Genomic DNA, 24,618 nt, shown 5'->3' on the forward strand with positions numbered 1-24,618 from the left:
TGTTGAGTCGATTCCGATTCATAGTGACCCTATAGGACAGAGTAGAACTGCCCCATAGGGTTTCCAAGGAGCAGCTGGTGGATTCGAACTGCCGACCTTTTGGTTAGCAGCCAAGCTCTTAACCACTGCGCCACCAGTGCTTCTACAGGACATTAGCCACAGTCATGTTGAGGGACACAGCTAGTCAGTAATATTCTGTTGTTATACCATAAACTCAGATGTCTGCAAGGATAAGATGAGGGATGGAAAATGATAATAAATTCATAAAGAATTTCATTTATTAGACTAGCAAAATATAAGAATCAATATTGTCTGAATGGCAGCTTATTCTGTAGCCATTGTTTTTAATTTATAAAGTGATTTAGACATAAGAGATTTTCAATGGTGTTATAATATTCAAAGAATCTAAACTGAATTTTAAATATAGAAAGTTATTATTTTCTTGGAAAAATTGACTATAACTTGTATTTCAATTTTAGGAGCATTTAACTTTTAATTGGAGCCCTGGTGGTGCAGTGACTAAGGGATTGGCTGCTAACCAAAAGATCAGCAGTTTGAATCCAGCTGCTCCGTGGAAACCCTGTGGGGCAGTTCTGCTCTGTCCTTTAGGATCGCTATGAGTCAGAAATGACTCGACAGCAACGGGTTTGGTTTGGTTTAACTTTTAATTAAAATTTCCGGTGAACTTGGCAGTATCCTTTCATTTGAATCAAGTTTTCTAAAGTTGTTAATCATGCAATTTTCTTGAATTGTTCTTTCTACCCTGGGTTTTCGTTAATTTTTTAGTTCATTGTGATGAAAAATCCCACTGCCTCTTAAAAAACCCAAAACCCACTGCTGTCGAGTTGATTCTGACCCTATAGGGTTTCCAAGGCTGTAAATCTCTAGGGAAGCAGTCTGCCACATCTTTCTCCCATGGAGCTGCTGGTGGATTCCAACCACCAGCCTTTCAGTTAGCAGTCAATGGCTTTAACCACTGTGCCACCAGGGCTCCTTGAAGTCCGTACAAAAATAAGAAATGCCATACTGATAAAGATCACCCACTCCTTGACCTCTCCCTCAGTCAGAGTAGTGGGATTAAGAGAGGGAGTGGTTAATGGTTGGGGGTCTGGAGGCAGACAGCCAGGTTTCAAAGCCTGACCCCACATCTGGTTAGATTTGGGTCATTGGCACGTCACTTAAACTGTCTGTGTACCCATTTTCTCACGTGCAGGATGGGGATAATAACAGAGCCTCCCTCACAGTGTTGCTGTGAGGATTAATGAGGTGATTCGTGTGAAGCTCTCAGACAACAGCTGGAGCAGGGAACTGGCTCCTGAGTGCAGTCTGGTTTATTGTTCACCCACTTTCATGCCTTTAATTTCTGCCTCTTCTCCCATCTTTTTAAGAGTTTTTTTGTTTTTTTAATTGTGCTGTAGGCGAAAGCTTATAGAGCAAATGAGTTTCTCATTAAACAATTTATGTACAAAATGTCTTCTGATGTTGGTTGCCAGCCCTGCTATGTAGAATGTCATTTCTAACTCTTCTTGCCTGTGTAAATCCTTCACTATTTTTCAAGGTCTTACTCATGTCCCATGTTCTCTGGGAACATTCCAACATGACTATATGCTATTGACACTCTTACAACACTTGTTCCTAAAATATAATTTTCTCTTCATCATGATCAGGTGGTGCTAGAGGTTGTTAGATATCTTTAACCTGCTGTACGTTTTGTTATAACCCCATGTGCACTGTAATTATTTTGACCTTAGGAAAGATGACAAAGCACAGTCTTTTACTGAGGAGCCATCCAATCAAGATTTATTTAATGATTAATTAACAACAAAATACCTATCTATATATGTATCCACCTGTAGAGGTAGCGGCTTTCTCACATATCCGTGTACCAATTTGGGGGAGTATCCACAGAGTAAGGGATGCATTGATAGGCTTGCTTAGTTATTCCGTATAAGAGTTTCAAAACTTACCCGTTATCTCCTAACCCCTTACATCTCCCCCTGATCTTCTAGATCTACTTTGATCCTACTTGAAGCACTTTAGTTGAGTAACTTAACATAAGATATAAATAACCTAACTAGTCACTTTTGTAACGTGTGTATTTTGTGCCACCTTTTCTGGGGCTAAAGACATCATTTTTAGTCAGATTTGGAAAATGAAATCCACCAGATCAAATTACCTCTATTCTGTGATCTCACCTGAGTTAAGAAGCAATTACCAATGTTGATCTTTGTTTTGAGGTAAATATTTGGCTTAATATTTATTCAATATGTAAATAAATATCATGTTGCCAGAATTTGTGCATTTGACTGAATGGCTTAGTACAATAGGAAATCTGCGTAGGCTTTTACTATGTTTAATTCAAGAATTAAAATACTAAAAATGTTGTGTACCGTATTTTTATGCAAATAACGTGTACCTTCTGCATTTGTTTACTAGCCTCAGCCTCCCCCTCACCGCAAGGCACCCTCACAAGAGTGCTATGCTAATTTTTCTTCACAGAGATATGTAGGAAAAAAAAATCTAGAATAGCATTGCCTCTGGAAATACCTTGCAAGAGGAACGAGGGCACGGCCAGCCAACAAATGCAGAAGGCGTGCGTTATTGTCATAAAATACGGTATAACTATTTGAAAAGTGAAATCTATGATAATGAGAAGTTTGTTTCTATAATGATTTCTAACTACAAAGCATTTCACAGTTCTTATTTTAAGCCTGTCACTCAAACAGGAATGTGTTATACAGAATACAGTGTCAAGGTAGTTGCTAGGACTGGATACTTTAAGAGTAGAAATGTCCACTTAAAAAAGGCATGTTATAAACAAGACATATGGCCTGTGATTTCATATCTCTTTTTGTTTGGTTAGTTCTCTGTGTTCATAGTTTATAAAGCATCTGACTTCTAAGGAAGCTGCCATCATTTTTACCAGGGCTCATAAACTTTCATAAGTGCTTCCTCTTTGCCACTAAGCTGTCTGGTTGGAATAAAACCACTGACATCCTAGTTCCCAAACATTTTTCACTCTGATCTTCAGGATGTGGACACAACTGATCTGGATATACACCTACTTCTCACTTATCAACAGGGTTAGGTTCCAAAGACCAGGTAATTATGCGAAAATTGGCATTATGTGAGAATGGAGGATGACCACATCAAATGACAAAGTGGAAGATGACTACATCATTACATAGCTGCCAGATTACATCATATTACTGCCAAATTACATCATTACATAACTGCCAAACCACTGAGAATCATGGCGCAACCAAGTTGACACATAACCTTAACCATCACAGCCAGTGTTACTCTTGCCTCACAACCTGTCATTCATTGCTGCCAGATGTACATCATTAATGTGCAAAATAGTAGGGTAGTAGATTTTTTACTGTTGTCCTAAATATGACATGTTGGATAATGAGGCAGTCGATAAGTGAGGAGTAGGTGTATATCAGTAAGAATTCTGCTATCTTTTATGTGATGTTTTCACATTCCCGGCAACTTTGCTTTTTTCTCGGTCTGTGGCATGATCATAATTATGCTCTGTATGTTTGGTAAGCATTTCTACCCCACGTATGTATTTTGTTATTCCAACACTGGAACATTGCAAACATCGGTGCTGAGAAATCTATGTAAAGTGCTGTTGAATTTAGGATTTATAGCAAATTCAAAAAAGGGTTTAGTGGTATTATATTTTTCCTAGACTTGGAAGACTGATTGTAATGAAAGTCTTCTGTCTCCAATCTCACATCGACCTAATATTTTCCCCATTTCCAAGAGACATGAGCTTTTCAAGAACAAGAGTGTCTTAGTTATCTAGTACTGTTGTAACAGAAATACCACACGTGAATGGCTTTAACAAAGAGAAATTTATTCTCCACATTCTAGGAGGCTAGAAGTCCAAATTCAGGGTGCCAGCTCCAGAAGAAGGCTTTCTCTCTCTGTCAGATCTGGAGGAAGGTCCTCCTCATCAATCTTCCCCTGGTCTAGGAGCTTCTCAGTGCAAGGACCCTGGGTCCAAAGGACATGCTCTGCTCCTGGCTCTTCCTGCTTGGTGATATAAGGCCCCTCTCCTCTTTGCTGGCTTCTCTCTTTTCTATCTCAAAAGAGATTGACTCAAGACACAACCTAATCCTGTAGATTGAGTCCTGCCTCATCAACATAACTACCTGTAATCCTGCCTCATTAACATCAGAGAGGTGAAGATTTACAGTACAGAGAATAATCACATCAGATCAAAAAATGGTGGGCAACCACACAATACTGGGAATCATGGCCTAGCCAAGTTGACACACGTTTTTGGGGGACATGATTCAATCCATAACAAAGGGTATAGTCTTATTTTCCTTGGAGTCTTCCTTGGTACAAATTACTGACCAGAGTTGGTATGTAACAAATGATACAGCCAGAACCTGAATAAAAACTAAAGCCAAACCTGTTGTCGTTGAGTCAGTTGCGACTCATAGCGACCCTACAGGACAGAGTAGAACTGCCCCAGAGGGTTTCTAAGGAGCAGCGGTGGATTTAAACTGCCAACTTTCTGGTTGGCAGCCGAGCTCTTAACCACTGTGCCACCAGGGCTTCCCTATAATATGTATGGGACAGTGGCAGAAGGAAGCAGGGGCCTGATCTTGAACTGTTTTGCACACACAGCTGAGAAGTTAGAATGTTCTTCTTTAGAGCAAAGATCAGCAAACTTTTGCTGTAAAGGACCAGATAATGAATAGTCATCACTTTGTGCGCCATATGGTCTCTTTCTCAGCTAACCACTCAGTTCTGCCCTGGCAGTGTGAAAGCCGTATACAATACATAGACAATGCATGAACTAATGGACGTGTCCCTATTTGCCCTTCACCTGCTTTGTGAATAAAATTTTATGGGCAAACTGATATTCCCGTTTATTTAAAAAAAATTGTCTATCGCTGCTTTTATGCTACAACAGCAGACTTAGGTAGTTGCGACAGAGACTGTATGATCACAAACCCTAATATTTACTATGTGATCTTATACCAAGACGTTTACCAGCCCTTGCTCTAAAGTTAGGGTGCTTGAAGCTGTGACATGAGCAATTTGAGCTTTAAAAAGATTGTTTTGAAACTATCATGGAGAAACCCGTTGTCGTGGAGGTGATTCCAACTCACTGGAAAACCTAGTGGCGCAGTGGTTAAAAGCTACGGCTGCTCACCAAAAGGTCAGCAGTTCGAATCCACCAAGGGCTCCTTGGAAACCCTCTGGGGCAGTTCTACTCTGTCCTGTAGGGTCGCTATGAGTCGTAATCGACTCAATGGCAACCGGTTTGGTTTTTGTTTTGGTTTATCATGGAGAATGTCTTGGAACAAATGAAACTGCAAACAAGAAAACTGTTAGAAAGCTTTGTAGCATAGATAACAGATATTGAGGACATCAATGATACGTAATTATGACTGGAGGTAGGAGGAAGAGTCAATGATTTTTTTAGGGGGGAAGGGCAAAATTGCCATTTCTTAGACAACAGAATTGAAAGGCATACTTGTTGACATCAATTTCCATGTATAAAAATTATTCAGATAATCTTTGTGGCATTAAAAAGTACTCTATCCAAAATGATAAAGAAAGAAAAATCTGTCCGTTGATTAAAAGCCAATATAAATCACTTTCTAACAGCACTCTTAGTTTAATTTATATCCCTAAGCTCAAAAGAAATTACATTTCTGCTATAATACAAGTATTTTTTGTTTATATTGTGATATTGGAGGGATCTGTACAAAATTAAGAAGAAACACTTGAGTTTTTCACAGGTATAATCTACAGAATCATATGCATGCATGGCCTGGAATGCAAATATTCGTATTCCTGCTTTAGAAAATATGGTTTGTTTGTGGAATGAAAACTTTTCCCCCAGCATCTATTTCCAGTTGCTGTTAGCTGCCCTCGAGGCAGTTCTGACTCCTAGCGACCCCACTCATGACAGAATGAAAAGCTTCCCTGTCCCGTGCCATCTTCACAATTGTTGTGGCCACTGTGTCACTGTGACTCTCTCCTTTACCAAGCGTGATGTCCTTCTCCAGGGGCTGGTCTTTCCTGATAACATGACCAAAGTACCTGAGTCGAAGTCTTGCCATGCTTGCTTCTAAGGAGCAATCTGACTGTACTTCTTCCAAAACAGATTTGTTTGCTCTTCTGGCAGTCCATGGTGTATATTCAGTATTTTTCGCTAACACCATAATTCAAAAGTATCAGTCCTTATTCATTGTCCAGCTTTCGCACGCATATGAGGCGATTGAAAATACCATGGTTGGATCAGGCACACCTTAGTCTTCCAAGTGGCATCTTTGCTTTTCAACACTTGAAGGAGTTCTTTTGTAGCAGCAGATTTGCCCAATGCAATAGCAATATGTCATTTGATTTCTTGACTGCTGCCTCCATGGGTGTTGATTGTGGATCCAAGTAAAATGAAATCCTTGACAACTTCAGTCTTTTCTCCATTTATCATGATACTGCTTATTGATCCAGTTGTGAGGGTTTTTGTTTTCTTTATTTTGAAGTATAATGTATACTGCACACTATAGTCTTTAATCTTCATCAGTAAGTGCTTCAAGTCCTCTTCGCTTTTTGTAAGCAAACTTGTGTTATCTGCATATTGCAAGTTGTTAACAAGTCTTCCTCCAGTTCTGATGCTGTATTCTTCTTTATATAGTCCAGCTTCTTGGATTATTTGCTCAGCATACAGATAAAGTATGGGGAAAACATGCACACCTTTCATGATTTTAAACCACTCAGTATCCCCTAGTTCTGTTAGAACAACTACCTCTTGGTCTGTGTACAGGTTCTGCATGAGCATAATGAAGTGTTCTGGAATTCCCATTCTTAGAAATGTTATCCATAGTTTGTTATGATCCACACAGACAAGTGCCATTGCACACTCAATTAAACACAGGTAGACATCTTTCTGGAATTCTCTGCTTTCAGCCAAGATCCTTCTGATATCAGCAGTGATATCCCTCATTCCACGTCCTCTTCTGAATCTGACTTGGATTTCTGGCAATTCCCTTTCAATGTACTGCTACAACCACTTTTGAATTATCTTCAGCAAAATTTTACTTACATGCGGTATTAATAATATTATTTAATAATTTCCACCTTCTGTTGGATCACCTTTCTTTGGAATGGGCACAGATACGCAGCTCCTCCAGTTGGTTGGCCAGGTAGCTGTCTTCCAGATTTCTTGGCATAGACAAGTGAGCACTTCCAGCGTTGCATCTGTTTGTTGAAACATTTCAATTGGCATTCCATCAGTTCTTGGAGCCTTGTCTTTCACCAGTGCCTTCAGTGAAAGTTGACCAATTCTTTTTGGTGCAGTGACTGTGTATTCCTTCCGTCTTCTTTTGGTGCTTCCTCTGTCATTCAGTATTTTGCCCATAGAATCCTTCAAATTGCATCTCAAGGTTTGAATTTTTTCTTCATTCTTTCAGCTTGAGAAATGCCAAGTGTATTCTTCCCTTTTGACTTTCTAACTCCAGGTCTTTGCACATTTCACTATAATATTTTACTTTGTCTTCTTGAGCCACCCTTGAAATCTTCTGTTTATCTCTTTTACTTCATCATTTCTTTCATTTTCTTTGGCCACTCTGTGTTCAAGAGCAAGTTTCTGAGTCTCTTCTGACATCCATTTTGGTCTTTTTTTTCTTCAGTGACATTTTGCTTGCTTCATGTATGATGTCCTGGATGTCATTCATATTCAGTGTGTCAAATCTGTTCTTGAGATGGTCTCTAAATTCAAGTGGGTTATATTCAAGGTCACACTTTGGCTGTCCTGGACTTGTTTTGAATTTTTCCTGTTTTACTAAGGATGCCTTGGAACTGGCCAAATGAAGGATGTGAGTGTGTGCGGTGGAGGTGAGGAGCAATGGGTGAAGATGAAGACCCTTTCATACAAAAGGAAGACAGAGATATACCGTTAGGCAACGTTGCTGTGCATGTGGTCATTGTGAGCAGTGTGAATTTTTTTGGACCTAAAAGTTTATAAATGGTCCTGGCCAGTGGAGAATGGTGAAAATATTACCTTCTTTGCTGATCTCCCAAGGTTATGAGGGATTATGTACAGAAAACCATTTTGGAAAACACAAAATTGTAATATTATTTTAATATTCATCTTTGAAATTGATATCACCCCGGATATATCCTGTTCTATTCTTTTTTAATTTTTTTTATTGTACTTTAGATGAAAGTTTACAGAGCAAACTAGTTTCTCATTAAGCGGTTAATACACATATTGTTCTGTGACGTTGCTTGCCAACCCCACGAGATGTCAGCACTCTCCCCTTCTAGACCTTGAGTTCCCCATTACCAACTTTCCTGTCTCCTCCTGCCTTCTCATCCTTGCCCCGGGCTGGTGTGCCAGTTTAATCTCATTTGGTTTTATGGGCCTGTCTAATCTTTGGCTGAAGGGTGAACCTGAGAAGTGACTTCATTACTGAGCCATAAGGGTGTCCAAGGTCCATACTCTGAGGATTTCTCCAGTCTCTGTCAGACCAGTCAGTCTGGTCTTTTGTGTGTGTGTGTGTGTGTGTGTGTGTGTGTGTGTGTGTGTGTATGTGTGTGTGAGTTAGAATTTTGTTCTACATTTTTCTCCAGCTCTGTCGGGGACCCTCTATTGTGATCCCTAACATTGATATTTTAGATTCAGTAAATGCTGTAGGCCAAGTTTATAAGTAAATATTGGAATATTAATGAATACATTGAATCAGAGAAATAATATTTGAATATTTATAAAATTACATGGCATTTGAGTGTTATGTTTTAAATGAAATGATGGACGCAATGGTGATTTTCTTATTTCATTTCTGTTTATTTTCAACTGTGTGTAGGATTTTTCTTTTATATGTATTTATTTTCTTTATACTTTAGATCAAAGAAGGTACATCAGGATGTAATATGAGACTTACTTTTTGGAGCACATCCGTAAATTATCCCGGCAGTAGAAAAAAGACCCATGCATCCAACTGACAGTGCTGATAGCATCATTCAGTAGGAATCCCTGTGTTCGAATGTGAAGGGTTCTGTAAGAGAATTTCGTTAGTCAGAAATGCTTCCCTGATACGCGATTACAGTACTCTTTTAGGCTGCTGCAAATTTTAAAATTTTAGTCAATTTCAGATTTAATTCTCATATTTTAGAATATCAATGCCATAAGCATACATGTTGGACTTAAACTATTAAAGTCTAGTGATACATCATTACTTTTCTTCATAGCTTGGAAAGTGGGATATTTTACTTTTGTATGGAGAATAATTTTATAATTATTCTAAGTAAAATTACACCATGCATTATTTCATTTACGTGGATAAATATGGAAGTGGTTTTAATGAAATGCAAATGGATCATTTGAAAAAGTTGTGTATATTCTTTGACAAAATTATGGAATGAGGAATGACAATTTACTCATTTTTGTATTTTATATTTCTCTAATTTTTTAAAAATTGTAAAACTGATACTGGTACATTGTAATAAATTTGGAAAACAAAGATAAGAAAAATAAAAGAATTAACACCATCTTCAGTATACCATGCAGAAGATAATAGTGGCTAAGTTTTGTTGCCTAGACATCTAGTCTTAAAAAAAAAAAAAAAAGAATTGTTTGTATGTAAAAATATACAATATTTTATGTAAAAATGGAATCACATTTTTTTTGGTAACTTGTTTTTTACTTCATTTACTGTACTGTTTGTATTTTAATTTTAAAAAATTAAAAACACAATTGAGAAAACATTTCCAAAGGATTAAAAACTAAGAATCCATAGTAAGGAATAAATATTTAAGACTTAATCTCCATACAATTTATTTTTGATCTAATAATAATACATGCAATTGGATAAAGCTCTTTCTATTTTTTATTTTTATGATCAAATATTATTTGAAATTGGCATGTTTATTAGAACAATTTTGGACAAAATTTTTTGTTGCAACTATAACAATTATAACCATTACTCATGAATTATATTTAACCTTTTTGAAGTTATAGTTTTAAGAAGTAATAAATTGAATTCTGATTTTAGAGTTTTCCCAGTAGGGACATAGTTTAACTATATAATGAAGGGGATATCTGTAGATTCAAAGGTTTTCCGCACCTTAGCCCCACAACAAATGTGTTATTTAATTAATGAGCAAGAACATAATAATTTTCTCATGTAGTTTATGTTTGAACTGAGCCTAATAGTGAGACATCAAGAAGATACTATAATGGTAATCATTAGTTCGATTTATTTGGGCTTAGAATTATATTTAAATAAAAAATTCAAAATAATTATTTTCCTAAAATTATACTAAAATAAAAGATGAAACAGTAATTCATCTGCTGCTTACAGTGATGCTTATTTTTAACAAATTATTTAGTCTCCCTGAGGCATCCTGAAAACTGAGATTGATGGACTGTTTGAAGTTTCAATAGTAAATGTATGAAATGTTTTTAGAATTGATCCTGGCACAAAGTAAGCTCTCAAGTAGTGCTAATTATTTTAAATAATATTATGTTTATAAAATGTAAGAAGTTACGTACTTATATAAGAAGATATATACATAAAACACACTTAGACACACATACACCATAGATATAGTAAAACAGATAATTAGAAAAATATTCTAACTTACAATAGATGAATACAAGATCAGTACATACGTTTGGACTAACTTAAAATTAACATAAAGAAAAAAGTTTATAAATGAATTTTACACTGAATGTGAAGAAATAACCTTTTTTTGAAATCTCCTTACTTAGCTTTTTTTTCCCCTTTACATTTCTCTTTAGAAAATATTCCTGTCCTTAAAACGTTAAAAAATAATAATGCATATTTAAAATGGGCTCAGTACTATAATAGATCCATTTAGAAATGCTGAGGATCAGAGAGATGAAGTAATTTATCGAACAAAACACAATTAGCAAGTCGAGATTTAGATTAGTTCTGTAGTTTTGAAGGTTCAGAGCAACCCTGTAGGACAGATAGAACTGCCCCATAGAGTTTCCAAGGAGCACTTGGTGGATTTGAACTGCCGACCTTTTGGTTAGCAGCCATAGCACTTAATCGCTGCGCCACCAGGGTTTCCGTCCAGTCAATTGGCTTAATATTATTTTTAGTGTTACTGTTCCCCTTCCTAGCTTGGTGAGTAGTGTCTGCAATCTGAAAACCAACAGAACTAATCCCATGAGGTGTTTGGATGTACTAAAGTAATATCACCAACTTCAACAACTTTTGTTGTTGTTGTTGTTGTAAAATTATATATAACACAGTATTTGCCATTCGGCCCTTTTTCTGGTGTACGATTTAGTGATATCAGTTACACTTACCAAGTTGTGCAACCATTAATTGATGCCAATTTCCCATTTCCATAAATATAAACCCACTACTTTCCAGTGGCTGTAGTCTTAACGGAAGTAGATCGCCAGGCCTTTTCTTCAGCTGTACCACAAATTAGGTCCTGCTTAAGGTTTTAAGTGTTATCAGAGTGTATATGATATTTTACCATCTTAAATTAGCATATAATATTGGATTATAAAGACTTCTAATGTTTTAAAATATTAAACATTTTTAATTGAACAGCAGATTTCAGCAACATCTTTAGATACTGTATTCTATAGATGAATAGGATTTTAATTAAGATTTAAAATTTGTCCTTCATGAAGGAGTATCAGATGAAGTTAGCATTTGCTAATTTTTGCTACCACTGAGAACAATGGTTCATAACTAATCTCTGTCCATCATGCAATGCTACATACATTTATCACCAGTTTTTCATATTAATATTCTGCTTGAAAATGGGAATGACCTCCCACCTCACCTAACTTCACATTTAAAACACTAGGTCACTATAGCCATACCATCAAATGGTGTTGTAAAAGCAACCAAAAGCTGTAAGGTACCTGTGAACGGAAATTAACGTCTGGGCCCTTAGTCAGCCTTCTCAGAGAAAGACAGTTACGTTTGTATATAGCCAGAATCTGAAGCATTGCATTCCTTTTTTTCTAAAATAATGTTTTATATCTGTTTATAAAGGTAATGCAAGTCTATTGCAGAGTATCTGGAAAACAACAAAAATATCCAAAGAAGGGAATACTTTAAAAAAATGACCTGTGTCTTAGGCTGGGCTTTCTACAGGAGCAAAACCTGTGAAATGTATGTGTATATATATATGTATATATATATATATATGTTTAATTCAAGGGAATGGTTCACACAGTTGTGGAGGCTGGCAAGTCCCAAATCCATGGGTCAGGTGTCAGGCTGGAGGCTTCTTCTGACTCATGGTTGCAAGGGCTGATGAACCCCAAATTGGCTGCTCAGATGGCAGACTGCTGGCTCATGGGGCTGCAGAAGCTGGTAAATCCCAAAGTCTGCAGGTCAGGTGGCAGACTGCTGGCTCATGTCCCAAGAACCAGAAGTCAGATGATGACAAGTCAGATGCAGGATCCAGAGAGAGCTTTGCCAGAACATTCATATATATTGGATGCAAGCCACACCCCTAGTGAAACTGAATGGCTTTCAACTGATTGGCCTTTCAACTAATCGGCTGCTCACATCAGATCACAAAATGGAGGTTGATTACATTATATCTGCCAAACCACTGAGAATCATGGCCTAGCCAAGTTGAGACATAATCTTAACTATCACAACCTGCATTGCTATCCTCAGGAATAACAAACTTTAAAATGTTAATGTATTTCCTTCTCATCTTTTCTCAGAGCTTAGATATTATGCACATATATTTACACAGTAGGGCTCATCCTGTATATATAATCTTGCGTGTTCCCTCTGCCTCTCAGAAAATTAAATGCAAACTACTGAAATCCCCATGTCTTGAAAGGAGCACTGACCTGTGTGTAGCAATCACCAGTTTGCATGTTCAGGAAAGAGAAGTTTTCCTCATTTGTACTTTGGCAAATGTGGCTTATTTTCTAGGCTCTACTCATCACAGAAATTGTGCAACAAAATGCATCACTGTTTGCTAAATGTTGAGCAGAAGAAGTCGTACAGAAAATGGCACACGTCAAATATGGTTATGCAGCATTTTTGTAGCAGTACCACAACTTATATCCTGCTTTTAGAAAGTTATCAAAGCAAGACAAAAGTAGAGAGAAAAAAAGCATATTGAAGAACAAAGAAAAAGATAGACTGCACCCCGTAAAACAAACAAACCAAACAAGGAAACTCTTTATACAAGAGCAAGGCTCAAGAAGATACGGGGTTATGACGATATTTTTACAGTAGTCATTCATTGTATTTGCAAATATTTTCACTAGACCGCATTCCAGTCACAACATAAGATTGCACTTCCTGCTCCCTTTGTGATTGGGTTGTGCCATGTGATTAGCTTCTGCCAATGAGATGAGAGAGAAGATGTTATATGTCATTTCCAGGGCATGGCACCTCATTGTTGATGCAGGGCCTCTGGTACTCCTTCATTTTCCTCTTGCACAGTGCCTGGCAACGTTCAAAGCGATGATGAACGGGGGCCCGTTGCCCACCCATAGTCAACATGCAACATGAGAGACAAACGTTTGTTGTTTCCAGTCACTGAGTTAGTTCTTGTTTTGTTTTGTTTGACCACAGTGTAATTTAGCCTGTTCGTACTGATAGAATGATTTAGTGTTAATACATTTTATGTTACAAAACATTGGAATAGTTATTGAGGAGATACTCACTTTCATTTTCAATCATGGAAGATACTTCAGGAAGGCTTTTCAAGAGTTAAGCCAAGAGCACAGGCAAAGCTGAGCTAAAAACAGTAGAGTGGAAGAAAACTAGAATCACCGTACATCCCAGTTTGGGGGGACAGTCCCTGTTTATAGCTGTTGCCCTTTATAATTATTAATACTATCTTCCTTCCTTCTCAGAGGTCCTGGTTTGATTGATAAATTTTGTCATATTCCTACTTTAACCACATATTGACTTCTTTATCCTTACGTTTTCCTACCGAACAGGCTGTGTGATTTGTTTATTATTGCTAAACTGTTCAATACATTTTAGTATATTTCCGTGTTAGCATCTTACTTTCTACATTTTATTATGCTATATTTCTCAATTTATTAGCCCCTGTTGTTTTCATTAGTGCACTGTTTATTTTCCCCTGGATTATAATATACCACTATTTCTTTAGCTCTTTATGCCATTTTATAATAAACACATTGACATTAGTTATGACTTTTATTTTCTGAAACTGTAATTACTGTGACAGAAAGCAAATACGGTAAAACTTGCAAAAGCCAGAACCTGTTTAAGATGGAAACCTGTCAGAGAAGGAAAACTCAAATATTTTCCACAAATAGAGAGCAGTAAAAGAGTGATCAGACTGGACTCTGTCAGAGACAGAAACCAACGAGACCCGGAAAAACAAGGCCATCCCATTGAGTTCTGGCTCTCACAGGTTTCACTGTACAGGTATGGAATTATATTTAATAAAAAAAGACATCTAATATCGCTCATTTAACCTTTTTTTCTAAGGTATTTTAAACCGTTTTTGTAAAGTATTTTCTAAGTATCCAAGCCTGACTATATGTATTGGACACCTGAGTCTTGTCTTTTCTCCTCTCTCCCTCCCTCCTTGTCTTCCTGCCTCCCTTCCATTTTTTAAATAAATATTTCCTGCAAAGCAATTACATCTCTCTGTTTGAAAAAATTAAGAACCATTCTCAAGTTTGTTTGTTATTTTTCATCATGACTCTGGAAAATTGGGAACAATTTGAGAATAGTTCCTGAAATAGTTCTATAGTCTGGTCCCAAGACTAGAGACAGAACACCATGAGCCAGACCAGAAAAAGGTTATGATATTGTGAATTTACTCCAATTTAATAGTTTAATTTATTTAATTTTATTCTCTCATATGCCCTTTCTTCCTTAACCCATTACACTTGTTAATTCTAGTGTCTATACTTATTATATATAGGTGCAAATATTTTATAATCCATATTATGCCTGGGTCTTTTTAATTATTAAATACTTAGAATCATACAGATGAGAAACTTTTGAGTTCTTGAAGGCCATTACCAAAAAACCCATTTTCTAAACAGCATATTTTCAGCATAGACTAAATTATCAGTGTAATATTTTTCTAATGCATAGTAAGGAAAAAAAAACACAAACATGCTATTTAAAAATATTACACATTTTCACAAAGATTTCTGTAATATTTGAATCCTATGCAGTGGTTCTCAACCTTTGCTGTGCACTAGAATTACCTAAGAAGCTTTTAAAGAATAGTGCGAATCTGATTTGATTAGTCTGGTTGGAGCCCAGCACTCGTGCAGTTTTGAAGGTTGTCCATGTGACTCTAATGTACCACTAGTGTGGACAACCACTCTCTAAATAGATCCCAAACACTGGTGTGCATCATGGTGATTTGTTGAATTTATTAAACATGTTGTTGTTAGGTGCCATCAAGTCTGTTCTGACTCACAGCGACCCTATGTACAACAGAACAAAAAGCTACATGGTCCTAATGAGAAACTGTTTTGTTCTGTACACCTTCATCTAAAGTGAGAATAGCAGCACATTTGGAAGAGCGTAGTTGATGTCCCTGAACTGTGCATGTAGGAATTTTTGAAATGGTCTATCTTTGGCTATGTATATTTTCACCAAAAAAAAAAGGTCGAGAAGGGAGAGGGTTGACATGTCGTGGGGTTGTTAAGCAAGGTCATAAAACAATATGTATATTACTGTTTCATGAGAAACTATTTGTTCTGTAATAAAAAAATAAATTAAATAAAACGTTGACTATCAAAAAAAAAAAAGCTACATGGTTCTGCACTATCCTCACAATCCTTATGGTTGAGCCCATTGTTACAGCCACTACGTCAGTCCATCTCGTTGAGACTCTTCCTCTTTTTCACTGACCCTCTACTTTACCAAGCATGATGGCCTTCTCCAGGGACTGATCCCTGCTGATAATATGTCCAAAGTATGTGAGACGTAGTCCTTGCTTCCAAGACAGATTTGTTCGTTATTTGTTATTGAACCTACCAAAAAAAAAAGAAAACCCATAAAGAGGCTCAATTCCTGCTAGATACGTAACCAACCTCTGGTATGGGAAGTAGGCTGCTGAATCTTGCTCAGCTCTCTAGGATTTTGTGGTCTAAGGGCCAGCAGCGTTGGCATCACTTGGGAGCTTCTCAGAAAAGCAGCCTTAGGTCCTGTCTCAGACCTCCTGAAGCTGAGCAAGATTCCCATGTGATCCCTGCGCACAGTGAAGTTTTAGAAGCCCTTTCTCTAAGGCACAATGAGGCACACCAGAACTGGAGCTTTGCTGCTGCAGCCAAGAAAATAATTTTTAAGATGAATAGGATCTTCAGTCTTCCAGAAAATCGAGGTTGTTTTTAATAACAAAAGTCTGTCCTAAACATAAAGGAACAGCATCCAGTATTCCTTGGAAAACATAATTGAAAACTGAGTTCAACAGAAAATAGTATCTTACTTGTTTTTTTTTTTCTTAATTTGTTTTTAAATATCTGGTTTTCAGGTTCATAAGTGGTTAATGTCTTAGTCCTTTCATTTTGAGTGCTGGGCTTTTTTTTTTTTTTTTTCACTTTTATTTAGCAGTCAATGGCCTTTCATAATGAGTGGAAGGAAACATAACAACAAAAACCAATTTCATGACTTATTTTTCCCGACAATACTGAACAATGTGCTTTAGAAACAAAAAAGAGTGTCTGGCTGTGGGTTTTACTGTTGTTGAGCCTTTGTTTTTATGTTAACTGTTTTTCTTATTCCTTGTCCTTTTCACTGGGGAAATGACCTACTTTGAAGTTTCCAATAAAAAGAAGTTAAATAGGCTTTTATTTTGGCTCTTGATTCTGTCTTTCTCTAGCAAATTTGGAAAAGGTCCTGACTGCGTATAACATGGCTGAGTGTAGAGAATAAAGGAAGGAGCTTATCCTGTCTTCTAACGTTTCACTGTTATACTCACTGGGACTTTTGTCATTCTAAGGGAAAGCAACGAGCCTGCCAATATTTGTACTCTATGGATGGACACATTTGAGTAAAAAAATGGAATAAAAAGATGTTTACCCAGTATTTAGGGCATAGGATAAGACATTTTTATGGAAGCACGTTGTGTGTGTGTGTGTGTGTGTGTATGTTGGTGTTAGGTGCCATCGAGTTGGTTCCAACTCATAGTGACGCCATGTACAACTGAATGAAACACTGCTCGGTCCTGCGCCATCCTTGCAGTCATTGCTATGCTTGAGCCCATACCTGAGGGGCTCATCTTCTGGCACTGTATCAGACAATGTTCTGCTGCTGCTCATAACGTTCTCACTGGCCGATGATTTTTTTTAGAAGCAGATTACCAGGTTCTTCTTCCTAGTCTGTCTTAGTTTGGAAGCTCTGCTGAAACCTGTCCACCACAGGTGACCTACGGGTATTTGAAATATCGATGGCATAGCTTCCAGCATCGCAGCAACATGCAAGTCACCACAGTATGACAGACTGACAGACAAGTGGTGTATATGTGTGTGTGTGTACTATATACACAGTTACCTAGGATTCATAGCTATCTTGGATGTCTCAGTACCAGGGTGGTGTCATTCTCACGGAATTTGAGAGCAAAAGGTTGCTTTCTATTAAAGAAGTAAATTCTGCTGAGTAACAAACAAACAAACAAACAAACAAAAAAAAAAACCAAACCTGTTGCCGTCGAGTCAGTTCCAACTCATAGCAACCCTATAGGACAGAGCAGAGCTGCCCCACCAGGGTTTTCAAGGAGCAGCTGGTGAATTCAAACTGCTGACCTTTTGGTTAGCAGCTATGGCTCTCAACCACTGCCCCACCAGGGCTCCATGCTGATAATACAGAGGATATTTCTATACAATTGTGGTTCTTAGAATCTGTAGGCTATAGTACTCTTTCCCAGTGAAAATAATATAGTTTTTTTTTCCAAATGAAATACCCCTCTATCCATACACCTATGCTCACACTAAACCAGTTTGATGACACCTGTGTTGTTAGTTCCACTGGGTGCCGATGGAGATAGAATATAATCTTTTTCATATTATAACATAAAGAACTACACTCTTAACACTGTCATTTCAAAGTTTTTAAAGAAGGTTGTATTTTCTGTCTTGTAACCTATGAGTAAGTGGAGGCCCATCCAGTAGAGGTGAAATGGATCGACAGCTCCTCATGGTGAGGGAGAATTTGCTTGCAGATGTTTAGTATGGACATCACCATCTTAGTCTGGGTTCTCTAGAGGAGGAAAACCAGTGAAACATATATTTAAATATAGAGAGAGATTTACTTCAAGGAAATGGCTTGCACAAGTCCCAAATCCGTGGGTCTGGTGGCAGACTGGGTACCCCTGCTGACTTACAGGGTTGCAGGGGCTGGAGAATCCAAGATCTGCATGTCAGGCAGCAAGCTGAAGCCTTCTGCAGACCTATGTCCCTTGAACTGGATTCAGGTGACTAGAAGAGTACAGGGTTGATAGAGAGACCGAGCTTTTTCAGAACATCCATTTATATACTGGAGACAGGCTACTCTCCCAAGGAAACTCCCCTTTCAACTGATGGGCTGTTCACATCAGATCACAAAATGGAAGGTGATTACATTATGGAAGAGCACATCCCAAACCACAAAGATCATATAGCCTAGTCAAGTAGACATATAACATTAACTGTCACAATCACACGTTATTGTTGTTAGGTGCTATCCAGTTGGTTCCGACTCGTAGTGACCCCATGTACAGCAGAACAAAATATTTCTCGGTCCTGTAGCATCCCCACAATTATTGCTATGTTTGAGCCCCTTGCTGCAGCCACTGTGTCAGTCTATCTCATTGAGGGTCTTCCTCTCTTTCGCTGACCCTTTACTTTACCAAGCATGATGTCCTTCTCCAGGGACTGGTCCCTCCTGAGAACATGTCCAAAGTACATAGGACCAAGTCTAGCCATCCTCGCTTCTTAGGAGCATTCTCGCTGTACTTCTTCCAAAACAGATTCATTCATTCTTCTGGCAGTCTATAGTATATTCAGTATTCTTTGCCAACAACATAATTCAAAGGCATCAATTCTTCTCTAGTCTTCTTTATTCATTCTCCAGCTTTCGAGTTGATTGAAAATACTATGGCTTGGGTCAGGTGTACCTTAGTCCTCAAAGTGACGTCTTTGCTTCTTAACACTTTAAAGAGGTCTTTTACAGCAGATTTTCCCAATGCAATATGTCTAATTTCTTGACTGCTGCTTCCATGGGTGTTGATTGTGCAGCCAAATAAAATGAAATCCTTGACAACTTCAATCTTTTCTCCCTTTATCATGATGTTGCTTATTGGTCCAGTTGTCAGGATTTTTGTTCTCTTTATGTTGAGGTGTAATTCATAGTGAAGGCTTTTGTCTTTGATCTTCATCAGTAAGTGATTCAAGTCCTTTGTTTTCAGCAAGCAAGGTTATGTCATCTGCATAAAGCAGGTTGTTAATAAGCCTTCCTCCAATCCTGATGCTCCGTTCTTCTTCATGTAGTCCATTTTCTCGGATTATTAGCTCAGCATACAGATTGAATAAGCATGGTGAAAGGATATAACTCTGACACACTCTTTTCCTGTTTTAGACCGCACATTATCCCCTTCTTTTGTTCAAACGACTGCCTCGTGGTTTACGTCCAGGTTCCGCACGAGTGCAATGAAATGTTCTGCAATTCCATTTCTTCGCAGTGTTATCCGTAATTTACTGTGTTCCACACAGTTGAATGCCTGTTCATAGAGGGATTAAAATAAACTGAAATACTCAAAAAATGTTGCTAGAGGCATTTATGATCTAAATAAGGGTTTCGGCACTCGTATGATTGAAACTTTATAAAATATTCAGAAGGGATGCTGAAGTTTCGTTAAGAAGATAGAAGAGGGAGTTCTAGTAAAGGATTCTGGGAATAAATTACCTGGTTGGAGAGCAGCAGGGACGGGCACTAAGCTGTTACTGAGACTGCAGACGCTCCCGAGTTGATTCCAACTCACAGTGACCCTACAGGACAGAGTAGAACTGCTCCATAGTGTTTCTCAGTAGTGACTGGTGGATTCAAACTGCTGACCTTTTGGTTAGCAACTGAGCTCTTAACCACTGAGCCACCAGGGCTCCTGGAGGCACCCTAGACACAATCTATTCTTTGCTACAATCTAGTCTTTATAACGAGGTCCCTAGGTGGCACAGACAGTCTGCACTTGACTGCTATCCTGAACGTTGGTGGTTAGAACTCACCCAGGGGTACCGCAGAAGAAGAGGCCAGGCGATCTGCTTCTGTTAAGATCACAGCCAAGAAAACCCTCTGGTGCAGTTCTGCTCTGTAACACATGGGGTCACCATGAGTTGGGGGCCAAACTGACAATAACTAAAAACAAGAACATACTTTACAGTGGGCAGCTTTGCCGAAAAATACTTTTCCTGTGCATTCCAACAGTGAGAAATTAAGATCACGGATTACATAGAGGCTTTTTTTGGCCTGTAATACTAAATAGTCGTTATCATATAAAACTCGACAACAGTGGACTTTAGTTACTAGTGAGGGAGTTGAGAAGTCCGACCCCACCCAGCCTACCTACACTTCTGTCCAATCCTTACAGATAAATCTACTAAATAAATCGTCTATAAAATCAGGCGTCACCACCTTCCGGTCAAAACTGTCACACCTGGGATGAAGTTACGCTTAGAATTTCACCACACAGAGATATCTTCTGGGCTCCCCTATTGCTCTGAGTACTGTTCAGAAAATTAGTGCTCTTATTCCAATACCTCACCTGCATTTATCCCCGGGAGGAAGAGCAAAGCAGCCCTGACGTCCAGGAGCTGCCTCGTAGTCATCTGATGTTCTTCTGCAGAACGTAAGCAATGTCACCGATCACCAACATCAGATCCATGATGGATCAGGACAGAAATGAGATCCCTCCAGACAAGAACATGAACATTGTCCAAGCCGCAGAAATGAACAGACACCCTGCATGCTGACTCACATGAGTGACTGCTGCTTCTTAACCAGTTGTATCTTTAGCCTCCCTCTAGTCTTCCCTCCTTGAAGATAAGATTTAATAAGACCATCAGCTATAGAATTACTTCAATTTTCTGACAGCATTCAATCCAGAGAGAGCCTTGCTTCCTTGAACCGTTCCCAAAATTACCTAACACAAACCCAAGTGCTATAAGTTCCCCTTATTGAGATGCTGCACAGTTGTTCAACCTCAGGAGTCCCTGGGTGGTGCAGATGGTTAATGTGCTCAGCTGCTGCTAACTGAAAGGCTGGAGACTTGCGTCTACTCAGTGGCGCCATGAAAGAAAGGCCTGGCAATCTACTTCAAAAAATCAGCCATTGAAAATTCTGTGGAGCACAGTTCTACTCTGACATGCATGGGGTCACCATGAGTCAGAGTTGACTCAACCGCAACTGGTCAACTTGTCCAGTTTCAGGTGTGTTCCTGGAGATCTACTGGAGGACTGGGTTCCCCTTATCTATACTTTAAGTCCCCCTTACCTGTCCTCCTGATAGGACATCCTGGTGTTGAATACTTTCTGATGGACTTCTGGAACTCCAGGCTTGCAGAACTTGGTTGCACCCTTTGCGGAAATCTCTGCAGCTCTATTAGTTCTCTTGGGACCCACCAGCCCTCTGTGGCTGAGCAAATATGTCTTGTACAAAAGCCTCTCTGATGTATGACAGATGTGAGCTCTGTAGAAACTTTCAGGCATAGGCTGGATGGGATTCCTGTTTTGGGGCAAAAGTTGAACCAGAAGTTAGTGAGCACTCTTCTAAAATGAAATTTCTGTGATATTATGATTCACAGCAGTTGAGAGAGAATTCTTTCTTGTTTCTTTATGATCAGCTATGGATTGCGTCTGCTGAAAGGTAAGCCGCAGTGAATTCTGGAACGTATATATTAAAAAAGTTAATTTATTCCTTTGCTGACTTTGAACTCTTTTAAATATATTCAGTCTTTATATTTCATGGATATTTGACAGCCTGAATAATTCTGAAAGAAAAATGTCAAAATCTTGACTTGCCTTGGAAATCTGTTCTTCCTTTACATTTCAGCTCTACTTTTTAAAATAGCTCTAATTGTTTTGCACATAAGTATTTATTACTTTCAGGGACCAGATCTAAAATTCATAGCCCACATTTTTTTTGGTTTGTTTGTTTATTTTGCTCCAGTTTTTCACGGTAGTATTACAACTACTACTGCCTGTTGCTATTGACTCGATTCCAACTCATTATGACCCTATAAGACAGAGTAGAACTGCCCATAGGGTTTCCAAGGCAGTACATTGACAGGGAACTGCCAGAAATTCAAGCCGGATTCAGAAGAAGAAGAGAAACAAGGGGTATCATTGCGATACCAGATGGATCTTGGCTGAAAGCAGAGAATACCAGAAAAATGTTTACTTATGTTTTATTGACTATGCAAACCCATTCGACTGTGTGGATCATAACAAGCTATGAATAACATTGCAAAGAATGGGGATTCTAGAACACTTAACTGTGCTCATGAGGAACCTGTGCACTGACCAAGGGGCAATCGTTTGAACAGAAAAAGGGGATACTGCGTGGTTTACAGTCAGGAAAGATGGAGTGTCAGGGTTGTATCTTTTCACCGTACTTATTCAACCTGTATGCTGAGCAAATAATCCGAGAAGCTGGACTAAATGAAGAAGAACATGGCATCAGGATTGGAGGATATACAGATGACACAACCCTACTTGCTGAAAGTGGAAGAGTACTTGAAGCACTTCCTGATGAAGATCAAAGACCACAGCCTTCAGTAGGAATTACACCTCAACATAAAGCGTACAGAAATCCTCACAACTGGACCAATAAACTACATGGTGTCTAACAACGACAAAAGCCGACTGCCGCATCTTTCTACCATGAAGCGGCTAGTAGGTTCAAACCTTTCAGTTAGCAGCCGAGGCCTTAACACTGTGCCGCCAGAGTTCCTTATAGTAGTATTGTTGTTAGATGCCCTTGAGTTGGTTCCGACTCATAGCAACACTATGTACAATAGAGCTAAACACTGCCTGGTCCTGTGCCATCCTCACAGTCGTTGCTGTGTTTGAGCCCATTGTTGCAGCCACTGTGTCAGTCCATGTCATTGAGGGTCTTCCTCTTTTTTGCTGACCCTCCACTTTGCCAAGCATGATGTCCTTCTCCAGGGACTGGTCCTTCCTGAGAACATGTCCAAAGTAAGTGAGATGAAGTCTCACCATCCTTGCTTCTAAGGAGTCTTCTGGCTGTATTTCTCCCAAGACAGATTTGTTCATTCTTCTGGCAGTCCATAGTATATTCAATATTCTTTGCCAGCACCATAATTCAAATCGATGCATTGGAATAGTAGTATTAGACTTTATTAATTCACTCAACAAAACTGAATGGACTAATGGAATCAGGCCAAATCACCTCACCCCTAGCATGACTGCAAAAAAGTCTGAACCTGATACGTGTTTTAAGGAGCCTAACTCAGAGCTTTCTCTTGAGTATAAAAAAAACAGGTTTCTTCAAAAACAGTTTTGAATATTATGTAAGTTTACACCCTAGGTGATTAAAATAATGAATGCAGTTAAGGTGGTGACATTCTTTTAGTGGGAGGCTAATCCTGGCTCTAATAACCCCGAGTGGCTGCTGCCTCAGGCTGCTCAGCCAGCCTCCCAGGCCCAGTAATCACTGTGCTGTCAAATCCCCACTCCACCTGCTGGGAAATGTTTTGACACAAAACAGGGATTTGGCCCTAAACAGCCCCTGACTCCTCAGCTAAATAAAGCTGCTGAGGGTCACACTTCCTCTCCCCTCCCCCCTCCTCTCCTCCCACCCGAATTTATTCTGTGTGGCATCACCTTACTTCCTGGTAAACTTTTGACTTTAGTTATTGCATTGATTTTGATGTTCATCACCCTTGCCACTTGGAGTGTTCCAGAGAGAAAAAGTAATACACAAGTCAGTTCTTAACAAATTCAAGTCTTTCATTTTCCCTTCCCTTCTTGTTAATTAAAGATCTGAAATACAGTCACAGAAGGACAGTGACCAACTGCTGGGTAGCTGAATTTGGGGTTGCCTTTAGGTCAACCTGAGCTTCTTTGTTTTCTTGAATGACTTTTTTTTTTTTGTAAAGCCAGCCTTTGACTTACAGGAATTGGCCCCCATCAGCTGTGCGTGCTGGGGGTGGGGAGGGGGGGAGGTGGCAGACTTTCTCAGTCTACCAGGTCTGCGTGCCAGAGACTTTCCGGAAAAGCCAGAGGAGAAATTTCCAAAGATTGTATTTCCCTTCTGGTTGGATCCGCTCATCCAGTTTGTGGTAAGTGGGTCAGCTCTAGTTCGGTCTTGCTCTGAGAAGAGAAGGAAAACCTGAGCGAAATTAACCCGACATCTTCCTAAAGGGAGTTTTAATTTCTGAATTTTACCTTTAAAATGTATGTATTTCAGTACAAAATGTTTTTCTTTCTTTGGGTTTTTTCTTTTTTTGGCTTTTTGATAATTAGATTCAGCTTAGTCTAGTGTAATCATTCTCTTTAAAGTGCTGTCTCTTAGTAGAACTAAAAGAAAAAAATCCTAATTCTGAAATTCTTCTGAGTACGTAATACATAAAAAAGAGGACAAAGGGGGTGATTTTCTAAGTATAATACTTTAGCAAATTCTTACA

Source organism: Trichechus manatus, unplaced genomic scaffold (genome assembly GCF_000243295.1).
Source record: "Trichechus manatus latirostris isolate Lorelei unplaced genomic scaffold, TriManLat1.0 scaffold00102, whole genome shotgun sequence".
NCBI classification, from domain to species: Eukaryota; Metazoa; Chordata; class Mammalia; order Sirenia; family Trichechidae; genus Trichechus; species Trichechus manatus.